Source organism: Chrysemys picta, chromosome 3 (genome assembly GCF_011386835.1).
Source record: "Chrysemys picta bellii isolate R12L10 chromosome 3, ASM1138683v2, whole genome shotgun sequence".
NCBI lineage: Eukaryota > Metazoa > Chordata > Testudines > Emydidae > Chrysemys > Chrysemys picta.
Window position 1 is genome coordinate 165211464 of NC_088793.1, and position 20695 is coordinate 165232158.

The 20695-nt window shown below is 44.2% G+C and overlaps 2 long non-coding RNA genes across 2 annotated transcripts in view; one reads left to right on the top strand and one right to left on the bottom strand.

Moving 5' to 3' along the window:
• The window catches only part of LOC112058727 (uncharacterized), a 72964-nt gene extending 67954 nt beyond the window's left edge, over nucleotides 1-5010 (bottom strand). The window contains exon 1 of the long non-coding RNA XR_010599883.1: nucleotides 4923-5010. This is a non-coding gene — a long non-coding RNA (uncharacterized LOC112058727). The remainder of the gene's footprint in view (nucleotides 1-4922) is intronic.
• Nucleotides 1-20695, top strand: part of LOC135982490 (uncharacterized) — a 69307-nt gene that overhangs the window by 45608 nt on the left and 3004 nt on the right. The window lies entirely within an intron of this gene.

Genomic DNA, 20695 nt, shown 5'->3' on the forward strand with positions numbered 1-20695 from the left:
AGTCTCTCCCCCCCACGCAAAAGGCTTCAGAGTTAAGAACTCAGTAAAATAAATGGAGCATTCATCTTCCCCAAAAGATAAGGCTTTCTTCACTCACAATTCAAAACAGAAACGTAAGGTTTGGGTCAGGCAAAAAAAAAGCAGAGAGCTCTTTGCAGCCTGCAGTCCTGATATTATAACCTCCCCAGCCTCTGGGGGACCAGGTAACAATAGGATTTGATATACAGCAGGAGTTTATTTGAGGGATGTTGACAAGCCTAATTGCTTGGCTGCCACCACCAGCTGTAGGGCCTCTGGCTGGCTTGGGACAGGGGTTTAATTAACTCTTGATTTGCCAAGTTTATGTAGGGTTTGCATTCCTCATCACAATTGAAAAAGTGACAGAAAGGTTGTAATGACCAGAGGCATATAGTGAGTGGCGAAAACTGTTCCTCTAAAATGTGCAAGTCTCTATACAGAAAGAGAATAAGGAAAATGCTGAAAGGTTATAACAGTATTAGGGGAATTAGTACTAGATCAAAATGGTTAGTGAGCCTAGAAATTGGATTTCTGTGTGAGTTCTCAGCATGGTGAAAGTAATGTGAAGTACTGCTAGCTCATGCCAGAGCAGACCTTTTTTATGTGTTATTCAGATGGCTTGTCACTTGAATAGAAGTGATCAACCAAGGCAAGAATACCATTACAAATTGTTCTCCAACAGAAACAATGAGTCAACTTCTCTTAGCAGTCTCTGTGCCATTATTCCTCTTATAAGGATTTTACTGAACTTTGATCATTTTAGAAGAAGCAATTTTGGCGAATATATGGAACAGGTGACAGGAGAATACAGATCAGAAGACTAGGATTGCTTATCATGACATCAGGCATCACAGATGTTAGAGTCTGCATCATTTCTACCCTGCAGATGTGGGTAATTTGTAAGTCTAACAGCAAAGACCCTACAGTAGTGCATAGGCAGGTTAAAGTTGCTGTGGGAACTTTAACTGTACATTTCCTGATGATTATAGTGATAGTGAAATCTCAATTTGGCATTAAAGTTGTGGTTTTGCATTTAAATTTATACTATCATATGTAGAAAATCACACACAAAAAACGACATTACTATTTTTGTTAAGGAGCTCCCACTTGATCCAGAATATCCCTCATTGTGCCTCAGGATATCACGTTAATACAGGGTATTTTGCTACCATTTTCAGGACCTGATTTTCAGGGATGCTGAGCATCTATAACTTTAATTGAAGTCAAGATGGAGGGGCTCAGTACCTCTGAAAAATAGGCCCAGGTTGTATTAGCTACAATACCTGGCTTTTCTCATTTTAACATCAGTTTGAATGTATATTTTTATGATGTTTTAAGGCAGAGTATTAAACTGAATATATGTCGGCTCATCCATCTAGTATAATCTCTTGGACTGGATCCTACAACCTCTCCTTCCTTGTTTCAGACCTGGCTCCCCTGTATTTTCTCTCAGGAAAGATTGTTTCATGTCCTTTTCCTGGTGTTATGCCTCAGTGTATTCTTTCTGGGAAAGGTAGTCATCATGATTCAAATATGCATACACAAGAGATGTCTTCCTGAGCCCTGAGAACTCAGAAAGCTTCCTCTGCACAACTCATGTGATTGTGTTATCTTTTGGCTTGGATCAGTGAATCGCACTTGTGCATCATTTTTGACAGGAATGGCTGGGAGTGCTTATATATCCATCCACACTGTCTGCTTATTCACAGTATGTTTCATCCATACCTCTCATTGGGGCAGAGCTTTTGATTTTGCCTCCCCGACCAAGGTAATTTAAAATGCTGTGTCTTTTTTTTTTGTTGGCAATGTACACATTCTTAATATGACAGATCGTGGTCAGCTACCCACCAACAAATTAAAAGATCAGTTCCAGTAGCTACATGTGAGCTAACACACAGAAGGTGAGATTTTAGATAGTTGGTAAACTCAAGTATCGCTTCTGTTGGCTGTTATGGCATGAGAAGTTAATTTTCTACATTGCACTGAGAGTGCTGCGGAATACCTTTTTATCCATTTTAAATAGTCTCTTTTTTCATCATTTCTATCAGATAAGAGTACTTTGTCTTTGTTCACCAGGTAATAATAATAACTCCTTGTTCTTAAACACTTTTCATCAGTAGATTTCAAAGTGCTTTATAAAGGAGGTCAAGAGGGGGGAAACTGAGGTATAGGGAGGTGATGTTATTTGCCCAAGGTCACTCAGTAGGTTAATCGCAGACTAGAACCAAGGTCTCCTGAGACCTATTCTAGTATGATGTGCACTAGGCCATACCAGCTCCTATTTGTTGTCTTGCTGGGCTTTTAATGTGCTGACACGTTGATGTATAAAGCTGAGCAGTTCTAGCATTCAATATACAGTATAGAACCAACATGATTAGATACAGTATGACACCTCCCCAACTGTGTACTCATGTAAATCCGTGTGCTTATTTTTATTCATTTTCTTCCAACTCAATCAAAAATAGCAGAATAAGATAAAAAGGGATGCTGCAATCCTGATGGACCCCACCCATTAGTGTTTCTCTGTGAATTGATATTTTTTGTTTGTTTTGGTACTTTTAATGCAGCTCTCAGTGTCAAGCTATCCTACAGCATGAGCAGCACAAGATGGCATTCATGCCAAGACAGGAGAGGGTCACAACGTTAAGGAATCTGCCAGTGTTGCCTATACAATACATAGCTGATAGGAAGGGGGAAATTTTCAGTGTAGTGCAGAGGAATTAGACATTAAGAGATGAAGAATAGTGGCCACTTAATTCCATTCCCCCTACCCATAAATATTGTTCCCAAATAGTTTGAAGCAGAAATAATTTGAAGAGCCAAAGGCCTTGTCCAATGGGCTGAGCACAAGCCTGAGACACAGGGATCCTGAATCTGGTATTGACCCAAACTATGGCCTTGAGTGAGTCATTGTCTCTTCTTTGCATCAATTGACGCATCTGTAAAATGGGAATGATAACAACTCCCTTGCCTCCCACTTGTGTGGTAACCATTAGTTTGCTGATGCTTTTAAAGACCTTTAGCAAGGTGTGTGTGGCTGAAGCAGGGCATTTAGGGTCTTGGATTCTATCCCCACCACTGCCACTGACTCACTGACCCGAAGCCCGTAGCGCTCGGCTCTTAAACAGAGCCGAAGAGTCGGGGAGGAGCAGAGCTGCCGCGGCCGGAGGCTCTGCTCCTCCCCTGACTCTTCGGCTCTGTTTAAGAGCCGAGCTGCCCGAGCGCTACCGGCTTCAGGCAGCCCCCATGCCTCCGGACCCTGCGCCGCTGGAGCCCAGGAGGGGAAGTGCCCGGCCGGCGGCTGGGGTCCGGAGACAAGGGGGCTGCCTGAAGCCCATAGCGCTCGGGCAGCTCAGCTCTTAAACAGAGCCGAAGAGTCAGGGGAGGAGCAGAGCAGCCGCGGGAGGGGAAGTGCCCAGCCGGCATTTTCCCGGACATGTTCGGCTTTTTGGCAATTCCCCCCAGACGGGGGTTTGAGTGCCGAAAAACCGGACGTATGGTAACCCTAGGCATAAGTCTAATCAGGGCCGGCTCTAGGTTTTTTGCTGCCCCAAGCAAAAAAATGTTTGGCTGCCCCCCATCCCAGCCCTGGGCTCCTTGCCGCACCCCCCTGCCTCCCCAGCCCTGGGCTCTCACCCCTTGACCCGCACCCCCCTACCGTCCCAGCCCTGGGCTCTCACCTCCCCCACCCGCATCCCCCTGCCGCCCCAGCCCTGGGCTCTCCCACACACACACCCTGCTGCCCTAGCTCTGGGTTCCCCCTACCCCCCCACCATTGCCCCCCCCCCCCCACACACACACACCTCGTGCCGCCCCAGCCCTGGGCTCACCGCCCCCACCTGCACCATCCTTCCGCCACAGCCCTGGGTCACTGGCTCCCACGGCAGGTCATTCTGCAGGAATTTTAGATGTGCACAGAACACAGACAGGATTGGTTCCCATATGGTTACAGAACTGCAGTAAAGTGGAACAATTTTCAGCTTGTGTGATTGGAGGATATCTGGATGCATATTATAAGACTGTCCTACATAAATGAGGAAAAGTTGAGGTGCCTTTATTATTCTTTTCCTTCCACTCTTTCTTTCTATGGGGAATTTGCCAATGCAGTATCACTGTCTTCCTTTTAAACAAACAAACAAAAGGCAATGGCTGTTGAAAATAGCAATTCCAGTCCTAATAACCACTGAGAAGCATTTCTTGCTCAATTTTATCCTACTTTTTCTACAGCAAGTTACAGTGGATCACTATATTTGATTTGGGAGAAATGAAGTAAAAGCTGCCCAAACTGAGCTTGAGCACTCCTGAATTTTGAGGTGTTCAAATCTGGAAGGCAGGTGCTGGGGGAGGGAAGGGAGCTTGTGGCTCCACAGGGGAGCACGGCAGCATGTATGCAGCAGTGTGTCTGGCGCTGCACGAAGCCAGACACGCTGGTCTGAGTGACACGGTAAGTGGGTTGGAGAAGGGGTAGGGGGTTCCGGGGTGGGGGCAGTAAAGGGACAGGGAGCAGGGGGGGGTTGGATGGGGCGGAGGTTCGGGGGGCAGTCAGGGGCAGGGAGAAGGGGGGGTTAGATGGGTCAGGGGCTTGGGGGGGCAGTCAGGGGACAGGCAGCAGTTGGATAGGCATGGGAGTCCCAGGGGTTTGTCAGGGGACAGGTAAGGGGTGGGGTCCTAGAGGGGAAGTTGGGGGGGGGTCTCAGGAAGGGGGAAGTTGGGTACAAGGACCAGTGGGGCTTAGATAGGGGGTGGAGTCCTGCGGGGCAGTTGGGGCAGGGGTCCCGGGAGGGGGTGATCAGGGGACAGGGAGTAGGGGGGTTGGATGGGGGGGGGCAGTCGGATGGGGGCTACCCTCCCTCCCCGTGGAGTGTCCTATTTTTTGACTGTTAAAATATGGAATCCCTACTCACAGCGCAGCTCTCCATTCACAGCAGGCTACAGCATGAGGTCTCAGCTTCCTCACTCCCTCATCCTCTTTCCTGTTGGTAGTGGCCAAGGGAATGCTGGGAAATGTAGTTCTTTCCCTGCTCCAGGGCTGGCTCTATAGGCAGGGAGCTAACCAACGAACTACAGCTCCCAGGGGCCTCTGTTGGTTCTCAGCTCCCATGCTGGATCCCTGCCGCCCCTGCAAATGGGCTGCCCCAAGCACGTGCTTGCTTTGCTGGTGCCTAGAGCCGCCCCTAAGTCTAATGGAAGGATGAGAGGCCAATAGTCCATTCTGGATCCTCTTGTTTCCTGAACCTACTGGGGAGCTATATAAAGCCATTTCAGTCTGAGAGCCAAAGAACCTCTGCAGAGCAACCCACAGCCTCTGTGCAGCTTGTGAGATGTTTCCTCTTCACCCCCCATGTATCTTCCCTGTACCCAGCCTGGCTAAACAAGCTGGGAGCTGGATGTGCCCCTAAATTAATGAGATTTTTTGATAGGAAACTAAGAATGTTGCAAAAGAGGGGAGTTTGAGAACAGGCCTGATTTTATAACCTCCCCGCACCCCGCCTCCCCACCCTTGCTTTTAATTCCAGAGCTTCAGCATACATGGACCACGAAACACAAGGCCCTGGAGGCTATGTAGTTTTGCTGGGTAGGGCTACATTGGTGCTCCAAATGATACACTGAGCATTGCTACCACTCTCATCCTTCAGGCTAACGATGCAAAGACTCGTTTTGTTTAGGGCCTGATATTTAGAGGTGCTGAGCACTCAGACCTCCCATTGACTTCAAATGGAGCTCCACATGCTCATCTCTTCTGGAAATCAGGTCCTACTTAAAGTCTCTACTCTCTAAAGCCTTCAGAAATAATGCATGCTGTAGCCAGTAGATGTCAGTAAGTGATAATAAAACACTGGTTTGTACCAAATGCTGCAGATCCTTGCTACAAATTTCACTTCGACTGCACCCTGGCCTGCGTAGAGGCTGCATCACTCTCTCATGCATTAGTGAACTGCCACTGAATAGGGGTTTATTTCTGTTTGAAATACGCACCGATCTTGAATGTGAAATAAATACACAGATGGCACGGCTCTGCCCTGCCATAGTCTGCAAACACGATGTCAAATGTGTCAAATTTCCTGCTCTGTGTGCTGTAGTTTAGCTCTCAGATGCCAAAGAGAAAACCAAGCAGATAACTGTTTGGAAGCCAAATTAAGGCTGCAGGAACTAGAATCCTGCTGTAGCGTGGGAGGGATAGTGCACCACCCAAGTAGTGGTGTCGGAAGAGTTTTTGCTCACAGAAACCAGAAATAAGCATAATGCCTCCAGGTGCAGCGGGGAAGGGCACTAAACAGCACGTAGTACACATTTGAGCAGGTGTAGCACGCGCTCCCCCTAGCATACCAGTCATACCAGTGCTGAGCAGTCTGCAGAGGGTAGAGTGATGTCTATGCCCCACCTCATGCAGCTATTCTATGAGGTGTTGCTGGGGCAACAGAGCTGGGTCCCTGAGGAGTCCTCCACACTGCTTGGCACTGGGGCTCCAGTGGAGTCATCATGGCTTTGGCAGCTGTTCCTGGGGCCGCTCCTTAAAGGGAAACCTTCATCATGGCTGGCAGGGGAACTCTGACCTGACCTGGGCACTGGCATGATGATAGGTGTCTCCTTACCATGGGCCTACCCGCTCCTCCCCCAGGCCTGCCCAGACAGATCCTTAGACCTGGAGAGACTCCTCTGTGGGGTCCACACAAAGGGTGAGGCACTGAGCTCCCTTTCTGTCCAGGAGTAGAAGATCCATTCATGAGAATCCCTTCCCAAAGTGGATCTCAGGAACACGATTGGGACTGTTGTTATCAGGAACCAAAAGATCAAAAACTTAGGCCTTGATCCGGAATCCCTTATTAAGGAAAATACTCAAGCATTTATCTCAGTGCCTGAAAACAAGGTTATCATTAAAAGTATTGTGCCACAAATAACTGTTGGATTTCTCTGCATATTTGCTGTTAGTTCTACACCCCTAGAACTCCTCTGTGGGAGATCAGCACCATTTGTCATGTTTAGTTCATGGAGGTTAGCTTTGCTCAGGGGTAGTCCACACACAGTTTTTGTACCACTATGGCTATATCAGTTTAGAAATGATTTATTATGATTTAGATTAGGTTTATGATTTAGAAACTGATATAGTTAAAATGGTACAACCCCTGTAGTGTGGATGCAGTTAGACCACTGTAGAGATGCTTATATTGGTATAGTTTAGTCCCATAAATTTCTAAACTGACCGTTATAGTGGTACAAAAATTGTGTGTACACAAGTCCTTAGTGTAGCTTTGCTACTCCTGCCAGGGCTGGTAAACATGAGCGAGATCCCAGGCAAACATCCCTCCCAGGTACTCACTGCTTGTTTATTCCCCTTCCAATCTCACTAGCAGGGCTGGAGAGAGGCAGGAAAAGTTAGTGCCATGTTTCCCTCTCTTCTGGGTAAACGCCTCTCCCCATCACTGAGGAAACTGAATGCGTGTGAGTGTTGACAGGCATATGGAAAGTTACTATGCTGTTGTGAGGAATTTTGAATGAAAGCCTCACAACTGAGCTTTGAACTGTCTGTGTCTGTACTTAGCTCTACAGGCCTCCAGCAAAGTAGAACAAATTCCAGTGGCCTGATGCCTGCAGCTGAACTTTAAAGCGAACCTCTGAGTGGAGGCATCCTGGAGGCAGGCAGGTCAACACGCACAAGAGAGCCAGTGTTTTACTTTTTTTTTTTTTTTTTTTTTTTTTTTAACTCTCCTTTGTAGCCCATTGGAAAAAAATATCTATTTATCTCACTTGGGGCCACAGGTAACATTGTCATTATGATTTATTTTATTTCCAGGGCTTAGTGAAGAATTGCACCTGACTAATAAGCAATTAAGGAATTTTTTTTAAATGGAAACAAAGCTTTAAGTTTTGTGTGTGCCATTTCCCAGCCATGTATGTTCTGTCCACTCCAGCACTACGGCTTGCTTCTCTGCTGGTTTCAGGTCAGTGTTACTCCATTAATGTCAATAGAATTGTCCTGGAGTAAATGTGATATAATACAGTGGTGAATCAGATCCCTAGTATAATGCAGATATCTTAAAAAAGATTTCAAGCCCACTATCAGGGCTTTCTGCACCCCACTTCTAACCACTTTATTCATATGTAAATAAGCTGGCTGTGGAACACACTGGCATGGGTAGCCCAGCCCCAGGAGAACACTTGCTATCAGTGTTATTTCTCTAGCTCAAGTGGGAGAGGCCTGTGCTTTTGATGCTGGAAGTCTAGGGCTCTATCCCCATTGATAACCTCTAGTGGGGATCATTTTGAAGTGGCTGCATGCACAACGCCTTCCAGAGCTCCCCAGAAGAATGTATTCTTTGTGTGGCAAAGGGCCAGGAGTCTCCACCCTGTCCACTTCGGGGTGGCTAGCCTCCTGGGGGTCAGTAAGGGTACGGTGGGTACCTCTACACTACAATAAATCTGCGGCGCAGAGTCTCAGAGCCTAGGTCAATCGGCTCGAGCTCATGAGGCTTGGCTGCGGAGCTAAAAATAACAGTGTAGACATTTGGGCGCAGGCTGGTGCCCGGGCTCTGAGACCCACCCCCCTTGTGGGGACTCAGAGCCCAGGCTCCAGCCTTAAGCCCAAATGTCTACACTGCATTTTTAGCCCCTCAGCCTGAGCCATGGCCATGCTGTGGGTTTTTTATTGCAGGGCAGATGTGCCCTTCGGGTATATCTATAGGGTGTGATTGCACCTCATGTAGACATACCTGAGCTAGCTTTTAATCTAGTCATCTTGGCAGCAGGCTGCCTGGGAGCCTGGATAATTGCTCAGGTGGCTAGTCTACTCTGAAGCCCTTGCTGCCATGGATCTGCTGGTACATACCTGAGCTAGCTAGATTAAAACTAGTTTGGGTATCTCTACACAAGCTGCCTTAGCGCCCCATGACTGAAGCATTGACATACTCAAAGACAGCGAAGGAAGGGAGAATGCAGGAACTGTGATTGTGGCTGGTGCTTGTGAAAGGGCTGAAGAAAGATCTTTGCATCCATCCCTAGCAATTTATATCAGGGACTGCCACAGTCTAGCCCTGTGTAAAAGTCTGAGGAAGGACCTCAGGATTTAGCTCTAAAACTTTAAAATTGTTGAACTTATTTTCTTCAAACTGGATTTGATTTTCAAGTCTCAAATAGCAACAACTCAATCCCATTGATTTCTATGACATAATTTGTGTGAATGAGATGGGCAGTATTAGGCCCCATATTTGAGGCTTCTAACTTCAATCATATGGGGAAATATTTGTCACACTCAAATATCTCCAAAATAGCTCAGCCAATTTCACTCAAACAATTCACCTCTGGACTGAAAACAAGCACAGCAAATTTCAGCTTGAAAGGAATGCCTGCGGGAGATTCAAGCTCCTAAAAAAGTGAAGTAAGACTGAAGTCTTCTACCCAGCTCTTCCCAGAAGGTTGTCCAACTGTGCTGTGGTAGCTCAACTCTAGCATATTTAGTCCATGCCTGAACCAATGATGAGAGTCAAAATGGGTGAGAGTAAGGATGTTGAAATTCAGCAATGAAGTTTTTAGAAGTCAGGAAGCTCCGGGAGAAATTAAATAGTGTAAAACAATGGATGGAATGAGAAAAGGGAAAATGGGAAATGTGGCCAAAGGTTATAGGGGTCATCCAGTAATGTGTGTGATACTAAAAGTGAAAAAAGGTCAATTCAGATGAGGAAGGTAGTCCAAACAGTAGTCCATGTTAAGATGTTTCATTGAGGTCTAAAACCTCAAGAGCAGAAGACTGGAAAATTAAGTGAAAAGCAAAGGTGAAAATCAATATGGAAATTACATGAAGTTTAAAGGACACTTCTAATTGTTTTTTTCATATTATTATTGATTATAGTAATAGTTAGTTTTTGGGCTCCCATACCCAAGACCTCGAGTGCATTAACAAATGATACCTCCAAAACACAACCAATCTGAACAGAACTAAGAACAGGAATAAAAGAACAATTCAGATTCCCACCCTGACCATTAAATAACCCAACATTAAACAATTATTCAAATATTTCTTCCCTTGCTATTTGCAATAAGCCCTTGAAAGCTTGAAACCAAGCATGTGCATACACACAAACTGATTTGTTATTGTAGGTCACCATTGTTGACATATTTATTCACGCAGTTGCTTGTAAGGCCTGTTCTTTTAATGGCTGATCCAAATCCCATTGGAATCAATGCAGGTCTTTCCACTAACTTCAGTGGCTTTGAATTATGCTCTTTGGTCCTGATCCTGCAGTCCATCTCTATTCAGCTTAAATGTAGGTGTGTGCTTATAGAATTTAAGCACATTTTTAATTGCTTTGTTGAATAGGGGTCGACTTAAACATGTGCTTAAATGCTTTGCTGAACGGGGACCGGAAAAATATGAAGCTTCTCTCAGTGTGCAGTGACAATCCGCAGATTAAACTAAAGATGTATGTATGTATGAAGTTGAGTTTAGCAAATCATACCTCCCAACTGCCCCCTTAAAAAGATTTTTTTTTTAAAATAGTTTTCCTTTAAAGCTCTATTCTTACCAATTTTATCCTCTGTTTCCAGAAGATTTTAATGCCTTTTCCAGTATCCATCTCAGTAACAATCTCTCCCAACACACCAGCACATCTCCATGTCACATGCAGTGCTCTGACAAAGCAGGAAATCACCTCTGCAGCTCAGCAGGAAGCAGACCCAATCATCTCACTCCTGTTTCCACATGGAAAACCCAGCACAGTCTATAAGAACTCTATTCGAGTGACAATTTTCCTTGTTTTGCTGCTGCTTTTCCTTTAATGTATGGAGATGCATCTAGCTCATTTGACAACTCTGAGTGCAATTATTTCCTTGTATCACACTGCAGCCCATCCATCATTCTCTCATTATATTAATTCTCCGCAGCCTGCTTCAGTTCAGTTTCAGCCATAGTTTTCCCCCTTAAATCCAAGTTACATTGAGTCATAACCCCAATCAGTTATTCTCTCCTGCTCCCTTCATATCACGTTTTCACTCCTCTTATTAGTGAGATGTTTGCTGACAACTGGCAGGAGGAACTGTAGCATTGTTCTCTAGAGGCACCAAACCCTGTGCATTTTACAACACTTTAATTTTACCTTATTATTCTCTATTCATACAATTTAGATCTTTCACTGCTACTTTCTTTGTGTTGTCAGCCATTTATTTTGATGCCTAAATTAACACTAATAGAAACTTCTCTCAACTGTTTTCATGTCTCATAGTCTCATTTTTCTAGACAGAAAGAGGGATGCATGCAGTTCCCGCTGAAGTCCAAAAGTGTTATTTTGAATGCTGATCTGCAAGTGCAACATGAAGCGTGAAATATTAACGGATTGAAATGGAAAGGGATATGGGATCCCTCCAGAAACATAAATGCCAACTGGCTATTTAGAATGGATGCTGGAAGCTAGGATCATACCATCCATTGCCACATAGCTTTAAAAAACGGTGACTTCCTTGTGCGCGCAGGAAAAAAAGTTGGGCATCACTGAAAGAATGGAAGGAGTTTTCTGTTTCAATCTTATATCTGCGCATTGCCCTTCAATTTTACCCTTTAGATCCAGCCTATTCTAAGGTGCAATCTGAGCAATTTTCTTGGCTTTGTTTTATGGTGTAGTGTAGAATACTGTCAAATCATGCTGAGTAAAAAGGCTGCCTCGGTGTCTCAGGGACCTATTTCAAAGGCCATGTCCAAGAAGTCCTGATGTTATTATACAGTGAGCTCTTTTCAAGAAAAAAAAAATAGCTCAAATCACTAACAAGCAACAAAATTTGGCAGGGTTGAAGCAGGATCAATGGAGAAGAGTGGTCTTACATTTTTGATACAGTACTAGCCAAATTCTGAGCTCAACTGGCATTCACCTCAGTAAGGGCTGAGTAAAAACGCCACAGCCCTGTAAGTTTCTGTTCTTAACAGCATTGCGAGAAACTGTTGATATGTACATTTCAAAGATGTCGCAGGACAAGGTCTGCAGTCTGCTCTATCAGCAGATTGTGAATTTGAGTCAGTTTTCCTTTGCTGCAGAGGGGATGTACCCAGCTGGCTCTGCAGTCATCTCCTATTGCACCAGTAAAGCCACAGTGACCAGCATATGGTTAACGCAGGGCCAAGTCTCCACTCATTCCCTGCCTTCTCCCGCCCTCGTGTATGGGGGTGGGAGGTCATGTAAGTAGCTCTGTGGTGGCTATTGTCCCCTCTGCACAGCTACCCATAGTATGGGTGACTAATACAGAGGAGAAAAGGGGTGACTTATAGTCCCTTACTCCCTTGCACGGGCACACAAGACAGGCCGCAGTCTGGCCGATAGCTATGTACTATTTAGGCAGGCATAGTTATGAATTATGAAAAGGCATGTATGTAATCTGGGACATGCTAAATAGCTAGATAGACTCTGTGTGTCTATTTCCTCAACACAGTTGGCTGAAACCTATGTGTTACCTGAAACAATCATCTCCCCTTGACTGGGAAATGGCAGTTGTTTCTGCAAGAAGTTGAATCATGAAATCCTCCATCTGCAAGAAACATTATTCAGCAGCTGAAGGCAACCCAGGGACCAATCGGCACGATGTCATTGATTTTCCCAGTACTGCACACGCAGCACTTGGTGCTGTAATTTATCAACTATTTATAGAAGGGTTTGTTTATGCCTGCCTATTTTTGCAGGGGAAGCACACCATGCTAACACAAGCAAATCCAAGAATATAAATGGAAGTTTCTTCTGATCAACCAGAAGGAGTTACAGCTTTTTCTTTATCTAGAATGATTTTGAATTGCACCACAGGACACACAAAAATCCAAGCATTGTTGCAAAATTCTTCAGCTTATTAAATGACCAGTAATGTACTCTAAAATACAATGTGCATTTTTATAATAGATTATATGCTTCTGTAGGGCCAAATCCTGACCCCTGAAGCAGTCATTAGTCAAATTCCTATTGTGGTGAAAGCAATAGATTCGGACTCAGCGCTCAACTCTGCCACAGCTTCCTGTGGGATACTGGGCAAGTTGTTTAATCTCTCTGCACCTGAGCTATAAAAAGTCTTTTCTGCTTAGATGGTAGATGCTTTTCTTTGTCTCTTACTCTGTGTTTGTACAGTGCCTAACATCATCTCAGTTAAAGCCTCTAGGTACTGCTATTTTACAGGGGTTTTGATAAACGAAGATGTTGACAATGTTTTTGATTAACAAATAAAAATATCAAAAAGGCACTGTAATGGGGTGGCACTCACCTCTCACAAGAACCCCAGGTCAAGTCTGTGTGCCTGCCCTCTCTCAGTTTGTGGTGACCCCTCTCGGTGGTTTCTCAGGCAGGTTTTCAGTGACTCAGCCCTCTGGCCAAGTCTCATACACAAGTCTTTAACTTGTCCTGGTATAATCCTGTGCCCCCAGAGCTTCCTCCATGGAGACACTGTCTTCCTGCGTCCCTCCCTGGGGTCAGTCCTTACTCAGTCCCAGCAGCCAACCAGGAGCCCTTTCTTTGCTCTCCCAGACCCTGTCAGCAGCCATCCAGGAGCTCTCTCTTGCTACCCCAGCCCCTGCCAGAACTGAGCTGTCCATGGTGTGGCAGCTCTTTCAGCCAGCCAGGAACACAGTTTTTTCCTCCTCCAGCTCCAGGCAGCAACTGGCTGACTCTGGCCCTGCAACTCCTTTTATGTGAGTCTATGAGGCCCTGATTCCCTGCTCCCTGTGGCCTCCCTCATTGGCTGCTTCCCCGCAACAACTCTAGGACGCTTGGAGGAAGTCTCTTCTGCTCCTCTCTGGGACGAGGTGTGGTAGGACCCTGAGGTCTCCAGGCCTAGTCCACCCCATCACAGGCACACTTTAGTGAAAAATGAAATGTTCAATTTTGGGAAAAAAGGCATATTTTCTACCAACAAATTTCTTTTGAAATTTTCAACCAGCTCTAATCTAATGTCATGTAGTTAGTTTATGGTGTAAATAACTTCATATGATATAGCAAATCAGGCCCCCATTATTTGGTACACTTCCATATACTGTATGATCAGCTAAAGAATATAAAATGAGTAAAATGTATCTGTAAAAAAAGAAAAACATGGATGATTGACCAATTCTGATAAGAAACACCGTCAGCTCCTACAGACTTTACTAAAGGCTAGAGTGCAGTACCTTACTACTCAAGTGGTCCCACTGATTTCAATGGGATAACTCAAGGAGTAAGTTAGTGAGGAAGGGTATCACTTTAAAGCCCTGAGAGTTGAGTGTACTCAACACCTTTCAGGACTGGGCTCATTGAGAGGAAAATTAATTTTAGCATTTTGAGATGAATAAAATTAATCTTTACAGTATTTTCTAGGGTCTGAAAAATTGCACAATTTATATGCTAAATCCTCCTGGGGGACGGGAGGAGAGTAGCTCCAGTTTCCATTCCTAAGTGTCTGTTCCATTTAAAGCATGTTAGCCAAGCGAATGAAAAATGCATGAATCAATCAGCAACAAGGACCTTGATCTCAGAATGAGACAATGCTGAGCATTGAGATTTATGGTCTTGCTACCATAAACAACAATTGCAATGGGAGATGACATCAGAATAGTGAGAGAGTTTTTCATTTATTTTCTTTTCCTGTTGCTCACAAGATGTTGATTTCTGTGTCACCCTGTCAAGTGACTAAATGTTCACTGCTTTAAAACCTTACCAATGTTTGTTTAGTTAAATTCAGGAACATCTCAAATGCAAGTATGAAATTACCCTGTGTTTGCACCATGGATTATTTTATCCCTGGAACAATTACCTATTGCTCATTATCGTCCTGCACTTGTTCTCTGTGCAGAACTTCCACTGAAATTAAATCACCAAGAAACATACTATCCTGAATGTCCTGCATTGATGGGGGTAGATAAGACACTCATTCTGACAGCTTGCAAACCCAATCTATCACATCCATGGACAGTTGCAGAATAGGCAGTAGAGCTGTACCCTGCAGCTATGAGACCTACAGTGCACACTGATGAACTACATCCTAATCTCAGGCCATACTCTGTAAAGTGCTAGAGATGGGAGCAGTTCCAAAATCCACATGCAAACAGTTCAAACACCCCAAAGTTTATGGATGTTTGGATCTGGGGGTTTTGTTGACACTCGTCTCTAACACAGGCAATTATAATGGGCAGAAATATTTATAACACAATATAATTAGTACACAGATAATTGTTGCCCACATACTGTATATCCATATACATATACTGACACTCCTCTAGTAGAAGACTGTGTACATGGTAGGAGGGTGGAGAGACACTCACTAGTAGCATATTATCATGGAGATGTGTATTGTGACAAAGTTCCTCCTCTATCTTGGTGGGTCCTGCGCTTATTGGCGGATTTTCTTGCCTCAGAGATTCACCATGTGGGTTGGGGAACAGCCCAGAGACCTTCCCCTCTGGGAGAACCCACAGTCCAGGTCAATTGGGAGGTTTGGGGGGAACCCAGGCCCGCCCTCTACTCTGGGTTCCAGCCCAGGGCCCTGTGGACTGCAGCTGTCTATAGTGCCTCCTGTAACAGCTGCATGACAGCTACAAATCCCTGGGCTACTTCCCCATGGCCTCCTCCAAACACCTTCCTTATTCTCACCACAGGACCTTCCTCCTGGTTTCTGATAACGCTTGTGCTCCTCAGTCCTCCAGCAGCACACGCTCTCAACTCCTTGCGCCTCTTGCTCCCAGCTCCTCACACTCACACCATAAACTGAAGTGAGCTCCTTTTAAAACCCAGGTGCCCTGATTAGCCTGCCTTAATTGAGTCTAGCAGCTTCTTCTTAATTGGCTCCAGGTGTTCTAATTAGCCTGCCTTCCTTAACTGGTTCTAGCAGGTTCCTGATTACTCTAGTGCAGCCCCTGCTCTGGTCATTCAGGGAACAGAAAACTACTCATCCAGTGACCAGTATATTTGCCCTCTACCAGACTCCTGTACCCCACTGGTCTGGGTCTGTCACAATATGCATTTGAAATTGGCTTCAAATATCAGACCCAAATCCAGATTTGAACTGCCCAAAGTCAGAGGATATTTGGATTTAGGGTTTTGTTTCATGACCGTTTCTTGAATGAATGGCCCCTGTCCTGTGTTTTATCCTTGTTGCAATGAGTACAGCTCAAGTGGGTAATGGGGCCGGAGGCCAAAGGAGACTTTACACTACCTTTATGCCCTCCCTCACTTACTGATCCTAGAACCAGCCAGGGATAATCTGCCTCAGGGCTGATTCAACATATGCTTGGCTGCCTCTGGCCCTGGCCTCATCATAGGGTTGTAGATATGCCCCAGCCATGCTCCCTTCCATCCAGACATGCTCCCTACTCCAGGGCCCAGGGAGCCAGGAGGTGTGGCATAAAAGCCAGGAGGTGTGGCATAAGAGCTAGTGAACCTCTACACTGGGGGAATATGCCAATTACACAAGCATTATAGCTGTTCCCCACTGGGGTGGCACAGAGCATCCATAGCAAAGCCAGGGGTCTGTCCCAATACCCATGTATGAGAAAAATCTGAGCGCATTATATTGCTAATGCAGAGTCACCAACCAAAGACAACATTTTAAACATGGTTTTGCACAAAATCCCTTAAATAAATCTATATAGGGTGGTAATCTGTCAGGTTAGTCAGCATAGGAAAAAGATACACAGAAATTGGTATATACATACACCCTAACCAAAAACAATTTAGTCTTTTGCAAGACTAGTTCCACACCTCTAGTGTATAGTCTCTCTCAATTACCTATTGTACACAATGGAGAGCTGCAATTTCACAGGACAGATCAAGCAATTCAATGAGGTTGAATCAGTGACACAGCCAACTTTCAGGATGATGTGGCAATACATGAAGATGTTTGAGTCTTTGCTGCTCTTTATTTGATCTGTTAGGACTGGTAATTGGAATTTGCACCTTGCAGCACTGGAAGACTTTGTGAAATACCTTTTTGCTTTAGATTTAACGAACTATTCTGTGATGATTGCCTGGTACCTCCCTGACATATGGGAGGAATTTTGAAAAGGAAATTGGGTTATTACTATCACTCCAACCATTAAAAGTTGCTACCCTGCCAGGTTTCCATGCCTTTTCTGGATGTGACGCTACTGGCAAATTGGCTGGAAAGACCAAATTATCTTACTGAAAGGCATTTGATTTGACCTCCAAAGACTCCCTCATCACTCTGAAGGTGCTTGAAATGGCTGAGACAGTCACTGATGAGGTCATAAATGCACTGGAGGCATTCATATGCCATGTTTACCATTTGAAGACCAACATTACGACACTTTCAGAGCTATGTTGGTGGACGTTTTCCAAGAAGCAGACAAGCAGAGAAAAATTGCCACCATCAATGGATGCATTTATACCTGCTATCAAGAGGGCAAATTATCAAGCAATGGAATGGCTCCGAGATGATCGAGCACATGCAAAACTATCATCCCTATCGGGCATGGAGGGGTCTTGGAGGATAGACTGATCACACCAGTTATGTGTGAAATACCATGCACTCCTGAATTAATCCTTCAGCTAATCAACTGCTCATGTGCAAAGACCAGATGCTCACCACCTTGCAAATGTTTGGCTGGCAGCCTATCTTGTATGGAGACATGTGAGTGCGGCGTGGACAAGGATCAACGTGACAATGTGGCTAGCAGTGGCACTCTAGATGGAGATGACACTGATGATAACTGATAAATAAAAAATTTTCAGTCCTACATGTCAATGCTAACTTCCCTATAGGATTACCAAAAATCCATGTCTTTTTATGTAAGCAATGCATCCTTGTGTTAAAGAATAATTTTTAAAAGCTTGATTTTTAAATATTTTCTTGAATGTATATCTACATCATTGTTCTAGGCTCATCATGTTTGGTACAATTGTGTTCAGGTGAGAAAGGGCTTTTGAATGATACCCAACTTGATCCATTTCTGATAACATTATAGTATCAAAATTTCCACCAACTAGAGGACCTGGAACTGGGAGGCTGGGGCAGCAAGTCCCCCCTGCCATGCTGCAGAGGCTGACAACATAGAAATTATGATTCTGTAGATTTTTCTGAATCAAATGACACCTCTCTTATCTTTCTCTCACTAACTTGCCAATGGAATAAGATTTTACTACATTAGGCTCCCAGACTGTTGGGTGCATGGAGAATTTAGTCATGTCCACTAACATAAGTAGGAAATACTCGTGTTATTACTCTACACTTTAAAAATAAAATAGACCTTGACTGAATAGTCCATATTGAAAGAAATATGTTTGTACTTTGGCTTTACGGGTTTCAGCACTTCAGTGAATGTTTACCTCTGTTAATCTAGCCAAAATAATGAATGTTAAATTATATAAATGTTTTCATTTATATTTTCTAGGAACAGTGCTTAGTACAGTACCTCACAGAGAATGTCATTCAATTCTTAGTAAGAATTCTATGTCTCCTCACAGGAACATCATTTAATCCACAACTAATTTCCCTAGAGGATTACTTGAACATTTATTTTAATTCCCTTTCAGTTTGTGAGTTTATGAAATCTTACATTCTTCATTTTAAAGCTGAAATACTTTTATCATGTCAAGTTACATTTTTATACAACTGATAATAAGACGCATGTACAGTAACAAATAATTCTATTGAATACTTAAGGCATGAGCTAAAGCCCAGCAGAGTCAATGGGAATCTCTCAGTGTAGACAAGGCCTCAGAGTGGCAGACAAACCTAGCAGTGTATCCAATATATACACAAGTAGGTCAAGTATAGGGATACCTACGGAGAACAGAATGAACTGCATGTGTCAGTGCCTGTCCATCCCTTAGCTTCATCACTGTATGGGCCTCAGCAGGACTCTGGGACTATAGGAGAAACAGAGCCTCCGGAAAAGGCTTTAGGGCTTGAGAGAAAGATTAATAACCTAGAGTTCAATATTAGGATTAGAAAGATTTAAAAGCTTCAAGAAGAAAAGTTAGGAGATTGTACAAGAAAAAAAGAAAAGCTGGAAATTAGGGAAATAGTAAAGCTGGGCAGAAAACAGATTTTCTGTTTTGTGGAAAATTCTGAGAGTTTCATAAGTTTTCCTTTCTAAAGAGGAGCAAAACCAAAACATTCTGAAATTTCCTGCAAAATCAAATTCTGGAAAAAAATATTTTGGTTTGACCAAAACATTTTGTTTCAATAAAATCAAAACATTTTGTTTAGATATTGACTTTTTTATATAAAATGTAAAACATTTCAACACAAAACCCTCCAAAACTTTCCATTCCCAAAATCAACAAGGAGTCCGGTGGCACCTTAAAGACTAAGTTTTATTTGGGCATAAGCTTTCGTGGGTAAAAAATCTCTTCTTCAGATGTATGGAGTGAAAATTACAGATGAGGCATTACATAATGACACATGAAGAGAAGGGAGTTACCTCACAAGTGGGGAACCAGTGTTGACAGGGCCAATTCGATCAGGGTGGATGTAGTCTACTCCCAATAATAGATGAGGAGGTGCCAATTCCAGGAGAGGCAAAGCTGCTTTTGTAATGAACCAGCCACTCCCAGTCCTTATTTATGCCCAAATTAATGATATTAAATTGGCAAATGAATTTTAGTTCTGCTGTTTCTCTTTGAATTCTGTTTCTGAAGTTTTTTTGTTCAAGTATAGCTACTTTTAAATCTGTGACAGAATGTCCAGGAAGACTGAAGTGTTCTCCTACTGGCTTTTGTATGTTACGATTCCTGATGTCTGATTTGTGTCCATTTATTCTTTTACGTAGGGACTGTCCAGTTTGGCCAATGTACATGGCAGAGGGGCATTGCTGGCACATGATGGCATATATTACATTAGTAAACGTGCAGGTGAATGAGCCTCTGATGGTGTGACTGATGTGGTTGGGTTCTCTGATGGTGTCGCTAGCAGGGCCGGCTCCAGGCACCAGCTTAACAAGCAGGTGCTTGGGGCGGCCAAGGGAGAGGGGCGGCACCTGCGGCAATTCGGGGGTGGCAGGTCCCTCACTCCCTCTAGGAGCGAAGGACCTGCCACTGAACTGCCGATCGCAGCTTTTTTTTTTTTCCAATTGCCGCCACCGATCGCGACTTTTTGTTTGTTTGTTTGTTTTGCTTGGGGCGGCAGAAATGCTGGAGCTGGCGCTGGTCGCTAGAATAGATAAGGGGACAGAATAGGCAATGAGGTTTGCTACAGGGATTGATTCCTGGGTTAATGTTTCTGTGGTGTGGTGTGTAGTTGCTGGTGAGTATTTGCTTCAGGTTGTGGGGCTGTCCGTAAGCAAGGACTGGCCTGCCTCCCAAGGTTTGTGAGAGTGAGGGATAGTTTTCCAGGATAGATTGTAGATCATTGATAATGTGCTGGAGAGGTTTTAGCTGGGGGCTGTACATGATGGCCAGTGGTGTTCTGTTATTTTCCTTGATGGGCCTGTCCTGTAGTAGGTGATTTCTGGGTACCCGTCTTGCTCTGTCAATCTGTTTCCTCACTTCCCCAGGTGGGTATTGTAGTTTTAAGCTACATCCACCCTGATCAAATTGGCCCTGTCAACACTGGTTCTCCACTTGTGAGGTAACTCCCGTGTCTTTATGTGTCATTATGTAATGCCTGCATCAGTAATTTTCACTCCATGCATCTGAAGAAGTGGTGTTTTACCCACGAAAGCTTATGCCCAAATAAATCTGTTAGTCTTTAAGGTGCCACTGGACTCCTTGTTGTTTTTGTGGATACAGAC